Source organism: Typha angustifolia, chromosome 11, assembly GCF_048772165.1.
Source record: "Typha angustifolia cultivar Huaian chromosome 11, ASM4877216v1, whole genome shotgun sequence".
In the NCBI taxonomy this organism is placed as follows: Eukaryota; Viridiplantae; Streptophyta; class Magnoliopsida; order Poales; family Typhaceae; genus Typha; species Typha angustifolia.
In genome coordinates this window covers 9,788,260-9,795,886 of record NC_133249.1, presented here as the reverse complement: position 1 = coordinate 9,795,886, position 7,627 = coordinate 9,788,260, and the positions used below count along the sequence as shown (strand labels likewise).

The window sequence follows — 7,627 nt, the reverse complement described above, 5'->3', positions numbered from 1 at the left end:
CACCAGCACAGCTGAGTGGCTGGCCTTCCTTTTGCAAGCGCAGGATGTGAGAGAGAAGGAAAGAGATGCATGATTGGAAATAAAATTCAAAATGATGTTTTCCCTTATTTCTGGTCATCAAGTATCTCCTTCCACATTGCACCAGCAGCAGCGACGGCTGCAACAAATACTCAGGAGCCCCTAGGATTTCGTGCAATCCAAGATGCATCTGGTTCATCTTATCATGCAACCTATGAGCCAGATCCAACGCCCAGGATTCTTAATTAACCAGTTCAGTCTTAATTAGCCACAAGTTGCACGGTTTAACATCAAACCAAAAGAAGCAAATCCATGGGCTAGAGGGCCAAAAGGGCAATCGGGTAAGTGGAACCCACACCAAAGAGGAAACCAATTCAAGGGTATAGAGAACACAACCAGCCTTGGGCTCAAGTGGGTCGAGATGAAAACCAGATCCGTGGAGTTCAAGTTCATACTTTGTGACTTGGATTTCCTACCTTTTCAAGTGGAGATTCGCTGAACTGGTTGCATTGAGTCGACCAGCTATTTGACTACCAAGGGACACCGACGCACCAATAAGTCAGACTCGTATCATTCCACACTTCCACTTACAAGATGAGGCATGTGATTGGTTCTGGGCTGCCAATCGTGCCCAACCGTTTCAGACCTGGGCCGAGTTTGCTGATGCCATACGTAGGAGATTTGGTCCAACCCACTACAAGAACTTTGAGGAGGCTCAACACCGAATCCAGCAGAAAACCACGGTGCAAGTGTACAAAGCAGAGTTCGACCGAATCAGCAATCGAGCCAGAGGATCGTCTGACTTGCAGCTATGCTCAGCTTTCATTTGGGGACTCAAACCTGAGATCCAAGCTGAGATGAGAGCCATGAATCCAATGACCCTCTTCGACACCTATACATGTGCAGAGGTCATGGAGGCGAAGCTGCAAGAGATGGGCAGACCAGTAGATAAGGAATGGCCTCGGATTGGAAGAGCACATGTCCCACATCAAGCGTGACTCCGTTCATACCTACCCGTAGGTTTGGAACGGGATTGAGGCAAGGAGCACCTAGTGCACGCCTACCACCACCTCGAGTAGCCAGCGGCGACTTACACCTGCAGAAGTAGCCGATCATAGATCCAAAGGCTTATGCTTCTACTACAATGAACAGTTCACATTGGGCCATAAGTGCAAGAAGAAACCTTCAGCAAACATGCAACTTGATGCTACCAAAGAAGAGGAGGAAATTGAACAATGGGAAGATGAGCATGAAACCCATGAAGAGGCTGCGGAAGAAGAAGAGATGATGCATGCTGACTTGAAGCTCCAAGCCTACTTGGACTTATGTGCTCCTAGGACACTACGGGTGGAAGGTTTGATCAAAGCGAAGCCAAGTTGAGATTTTGATTGACTTGGGCAGCACCCCCAACTCTATAATGGAGAAGAAGGTGCGACGATTGGGCTCGACCATAACTCCTACTGTTGGGTTTGATGTCACGATTGGAGATGGCGCGGTTCTTAGGATTGAAGGAAAATGTGAGCAAGTCAAGGTGCTGGTACAACGGTACGAATTTGAGCTTGATCTGTACCCTCTCGCTCTCAAAGTGGCGGATCTGTTCTTAGGAGTCCAATGGCTCCAAGTGCTCAGTCCCATCACATTAGACTTTGGTGCAATGCGAATGGAATTCAAATCCAAAGGCAAGAAGGTGCAACTAGAAGGAATCAAACCAAGCCCAAAAGCATCATTTCAAGCCCTTGAAGGACTTCCACAAGCTAGTGCCACCGCTTGTTTCAACCTAAGGAGGACCTAGAGCACCGGATAATGAAATTATGGTTGATTTGAATTCTGTCTTGCAAGCCTACCCACAAGTATTTGAAGAACCAAAAGGGCTGCCCCTGGTTTAAGCCTGTGACCACCACATTGATATCACACTAGGAGCTGGTCCAGGCTATGTATGGCCCTACCGATATCCTCATGCTTAGAAGGAGGCAATCACAAGGCTGGTGCCTGAGATGCTAGATCAAGGGATCATCCAACCGAGCCATAGGGCCTACTCTTCACCAGTACTTCTGTGCACAAGGACAATTTTGTGTGGACTATCCTGCCCTCAACTCCGTCACTATCAAAGACCGGTACCCTATTCTGGTCATTGAGGAGCTCCTAGATGAGTTGGTGGTGCAGCAATCTTCACCAAACAGGGTATGTGCGCAGGATACTACTAGATCCAAGTTTGAGCAAAAGAAATTCACAAGACAGCCTTCCAAACTCATGATGGGCATTACGAGTTCCTCGTGATGCTCTTCGGCCTCGCCAATGTCCCAGTGACGTTTCAAGGGCTAATGAATGATGTGTTTTGTCCCCTACTAAGGCTGTATGTTCTGGTTTTCTTTGACAATATTCTTGTCTATAGAAGACCTCGAGAGGGGCACATGGACCACCTACATACAGTTATGGGGATCCTGGACTCACATGGCCTCCAAGTCAAGAGCAGCAAATGCACCTGTCTTACAAACCACTAGAGATTATCCATAACAAGGGAGTATAGGCTTTGATTTTGGTGATTGATGATACATGGAGAGGGTGGAAGGAGGGATGATAGCAGTGGTGATGGTGAGGAAGATGATGGGCAACAATGGCAGTGATGAAGAGAGATTAATATACTTCTACTCCAAGGTTATCTTACTCTTATTCCTAAGATAAACTCAAGGCTAGAATATTTTCTCAATGCTTGCATGCTTAACAAAGGAGCCTAACCCCTCTATATATAGAGGTCGGTTACAACGAGTCCCACTCGGACTAGCCCTAAAGGTTGACACGAGTCAAATTTGAATTTGCCTTAAAGGCTTACATAACTTAATTGGACTTAGAGGCTTACTTGACTTAACTAGACTTGCCTTAAGGGCTATCATGACTTATTTGGACTTGGCTTAATGGCTCACATGACTAAACTAGACTTGCCTAAAAGGCTTACATAATGAAATAATTAAAAGATAAATAGACTCGATCAATCGAGCCTAATATCCCTGTGAATTGATCCAATCAGACCTGGATCACATCAACCTGGGCTCAGCCCCGAGTTGATTATCTGGGTGGTGTAGATGCAGATTCAGAGAAGATTACGGTCATGGTGAGTTGGCCTAAGCCGAGAACACACAAGGAGTTTAGAGGGTTTCTTGGCTTGGCGAGGTACTATCGGTGGTTCATTCAAGACTATGGACGGATCGTGGCACCTTTGACTACACTCCTGTGCAAGAACGGGTTCAATGACGTGAAAAAGATGAATGTGCATTTTTGGAACTGAAACAAGCTACTATTAGTGCACCGGTGCTTGCCTTACCTGACTTCACTATGACCTTCGTGGTAGAATGTGCTGGATCGGGGACAGGTTTAGGAGCGGTTTTGATGCAGGAAGGAAGACCAATGGCATATATGAGCAAGGCTCTATTGGAGAGATTGCGCCATCTCAAGATGTTAGCTTTAGTTCATGCAATTGAAGAGTGGAGACCTTATCCAGTTGGGCGCTGCTTCATTGTGCGCACTGATCAGCTGTCGCTGCCATACCTCCTAGGACAGCAAATCATACTCCAAGCATAGGAAAAATGGTTCACTAAGTTACTTGGGTAGCGAAAATTGTGCTGTAGATGCTCTTTCAAGGCAACCAGCAACCTTGTCTGGTCCAACATTTCCTCTCTTTGACAGAATTAAGACTGCCACGAAAGAAGACTCAGAGCTAATTGATCAAAATCAAGCTCAACCGGACCACATCATGAGGGATGGCCTGATTCCGATCCAAGGTCGCATTATGGTGCCTACAAATGCTGAACTAGAGCTTATCTCCGTCTTAAACGCAGCTGTAGATGGACAAGGATGAAGAAGGATACGCAACCCTATGTCAAGGCTTGTGATACATGCCAACGGGTCAAGACTGAGTCAACCAAGCCCGCTAGCTTGCTGCAGCCCCTGCCCATACTTTGATCTGGGAGGACAAAATCTGTGATCATGGTTGTGGTTGATTGCCTCAGTAAGTACACACATTACAAAATCTGGAAGCTTTTATACGTGAAGTTGTTCGTCTCCATGGGGTTCCACGCTCTGTTGTGCCCGACCGAGAACCTATCTTCACCAGCAAGTTCTGGACTAAAATGGCACATCTCCAAAGGACTGAGTTGAAGATGAGCTCCGCCTACCATCCTCAAACTGAAAGAGTTAATCGTTGCTTGGAGTAATATCTACGCTGCTACGTGGATGAGCAACTACAAAGATGGCTGGAATTCCTCCCATGGGCAGAGTGGGCATATAACACCGGCTACTGGTGTCATGCCCTTTGAAGCTGTCTATGGAAGACAACTGCCCACTCTTGTGGCATATCTTCCAGAACGGCAAGGCATTCAGAGAGGAGAAAGTAAAAGAAGCTCTAACTGAGCAGGATAAGCAACTCAGAAAATTGCAGCTAAATCTAACTCGAGCTCAGAATCGGATGTGTCAAGTTTATGATCGCAAACATAATGCAAACTACAACGATATCGCCAAAAATCTCAGGTTGACCGGTGCCCAACCAGAAATTAACTCACCATTACTTCGGTCCATGCCACGTCATAGAGCGATTTATTGAGGTAGCATACAGATTGGACTTGCCCAATGATATGAGGATACACATCGTGTATTTCATGTGTCGACTCTATGAGCACGAGTTGGAGCTGAGAAGGTCGGTCGTGCTGGATCAACTTCCTAAGCCTATCACAGAAAACCATGATCCGGTTCCACTTCGGACTCCAGCGAAGTGAAGGACACGGATGGGAGATCGACTTGAAACCCAAGTCCTAGTGGAGTGAATTGGTGGACCAGCTGGGGACCCAACATGGGAGATGGAGTCAGAGCTGATGCAACACTTTCCAGAATATTCAACTTTAGAACATGGTGAATGGCAGCGTGGTGGAGTGTTATGACCCAAGCCCAAGTTGATCTAGCCTAGCCAAGCAAAATCACTTGATCTACTATTGGATTCGCACACTATCTATCTTAGATTTGCTTATTTCCTTTAAGTTATTCAATTAAGAACTTAATGGAAGTGTGGTGGAGTGTTATGACCCAAGACTAAGTTGATCTAGCCTAGCCAAGCAAAATCACTTGATCTACTATTGGACTCGTGCACTATCTATCTTAGATTTGCTTATTTCCTTTAAGTTATTCAATTAAGACCTTAAGGTTTGTTGCATTTGCGTATTAGACCTAATTGATCTAAGTCTGCTTATTAGCATTAGTCAGTCCAGATGAGGGTTAAAGAGCCTTACTCGGAGTTCGCCACCTATAAATTGTGGTGTGCAGCTCTTTTGCTCATTATGAAATGAATCAGCTAGTTTTAGCCCTAGGAGAACCCATAATCTAAATAGCCTCCTCAACACCTCCGAAATTTCCCTCTACACCTCCATTGCAATTATCATCCACCACTCCACCAAGTCAGGGCCACCCTCTCTCAACCCCAAACAAGAGCATTACCACACCTTGAAGCATCTGCATCTTCCTCAAATCTACATATGGCTTTTCTAGGATTTGGGGCGCTATAGCTGCAAGCGGGAAAGTCCCTACCACCTAGTGCTCCTTTCACTGACTTCGGAGGGCAATGGAATAGTTTCTCCCGATAGCTGACCCCGGCACAAATTGAGGAAAGGAAGGCCAAGGGTTTGTGATTCTATTGCGACCAGAAGTTTGCTCCAGGCCACAAGTGTGAAAAACAACATGTGACAATCAGATTCCTTGGACATGAGGAGGGCGAAACGGAGCTAGGGGGCCATGAAGAGGAGGTAGCGGATATGGAGGCCGCGCGACCCACGAGGATGAGGTCCCTGATGAGTTGAGCATACATGCTTATTTGGGCTCATGAGCACCCCAAACCCTACAGGTAGAGGGTTTGATGTAGAAGCACCTAGTCGAGATACTAATCGACCCAGGCGGCACGCATAATTTCATGAATGAGAAGTTTGTGTGACAAATTGGGTTGGGGGTGACCCTAGCCATTGGAGATGGCATAGTCTTGTGAACTGATAGTAGATGCGATGGAGTTGAGGTGCAGATCCAAGGTGAGGTTCTGATTGGACCTTCACCTATTAGTGCTCAAGGGGCCGACTTAGTACTCGATAGAAGTATTTAATCTCCCTTCATCATCGCCATTGCTAACCTTCATCTTCCTTACCATCACCACCACCATGATCTCTCCTTCCTCCCTCTCCATCTACCACCATTCACCTTAAATTGAAGCCTAGACTCCTTTGTTGTGGTTCTTCTCTAGTCGATCAGTAACAATTTGGTATCTGAACCATCATTATCCTCAGACCAGATGACAACCACACATGGGATGGCAGCATGACTAATCGGAGAGACTACAACAGTGAGGGATTGACTGTGGATGATGCTTATCTGACTACTTGAGAAAACAAGTCCACCGCCGAACGCACCGCACTCAACAGCTCAACCAGTGGTGCTTCAATCCATGAGCACAAATACAAGCATTCGTAGCTGAGATGGTGTCCGCTATTCGCGGACTCCATGAGCACAAATAGAGAGGAATGTTGCGGCTCCCGAACAGATGACGACTGAACTGATTGAAGAGAAGGATGGCGTAGGGTTTGGGGTGGACTCATCCCTTACGCGTGCACACCAATGGCTGAACCTACACACGAGATGGAGGTCGTCACACTAAAACTCTACAACATCCAACGGGTGGGGCATGGTCCGACATGATGGCACCTAGAGCTGGCCCAAACCACCCGTGCCTAGGGATTGGGCCGAGCCACCTGCAGCTAGGGTTTTGCCTGAAACAGAGAAAGATAGACCCTGGCATGAACTGCCTTCACCAAGACTAGGGCTTGAGCTACCTGCTGCTAGAGATTGGTCCGAATCAATGGGTCATGGAACCGATGCCATAGTGGGCCTCTCTCCATGTGGCAGAAGGAACCCATGTGGCGAACGAGGATATGCCATCCATGAAGATGGGCCATTTTTAAGGGGCACAAATTCGAACCATATGACTTAATTTCCCTAAGTTTGCTGGAGGCGATCCACTAGACTGGTTCTATTGAGCAGATCAGTTCATCTACTAAGGGACCCCAGACCACCAGAAAATCCTATTACCCTCGTTCCACTTGGCGAATATGGCGATCAGATGGTTCCTAGCGATAGAGCAAAGACAACTCGACTATTTTCATCTTGGGATGAGTTTGCATCTGGTCCGACTAAGTATAAAGATATCTAAGCAATCTTGACTAAGTTAACTCAACGGACCATGCTCCGAGCTTATCAAAAAGAGTTTGAGAGAATTTGCAATTATATACCGGGTTGCTCAGACTTAAGCCTTGCACAGCACCTTCATCAGTGGACTCAAGACAGACATACAAGAGGAGGTCAAGGCCATGACGCTCAGGACATTGTTGGAGACCTTTTCTTTAGCAGCCATGATGAAGAAGAAGGTCAAGGAGCTACAAAATTGCTCCAAGGTGCCATGGAGCCCTACTGACTAGAGAGGATCCCAGCTGGCTCCATCAAGCAGTGCCAGATTTGGTCCTCTCACTCGAGCACACGGGGTGAAGTCCCTACAACCTAGGCTCCTCTCACTGACTTCGGAGGGAAATGA

General features: G+C 46.8%; 1 long non-coding RNA gene across 3 annotated transcripts; it reads right to left on the bottom strand.

Annotated features, from left to right (window-relative positions):
• Positions 1 to 256: 256 nt before the first annotated feature.
• Positions 257 to 3,871, bottom strand: LOC140771282 (uncharacterized). Of its 3 annotated transcripts, none has more exons than XR_012106132.1 (2): positions 1,202 to 3,871; positions 257 to 1,114 (listed from the first exon to the last, which is right to left on the bottom strand). It is a non-coding gene; the product is annotated as an uncharacterized lncRNA (long non-coding RNA). The 3 variants fall into 3 exon arrangements; XR_012106133.1 differs by having other exon boundaries at positions 257 to 3,244; positions 3,338 to 3,871; XR_012106131.1 differs by having other exon boundaries at positions 3,338 to 3,871.
• Between the last annotated feature and the right edge of the window lie 3,756 nt (positions 3,872 to 7,627).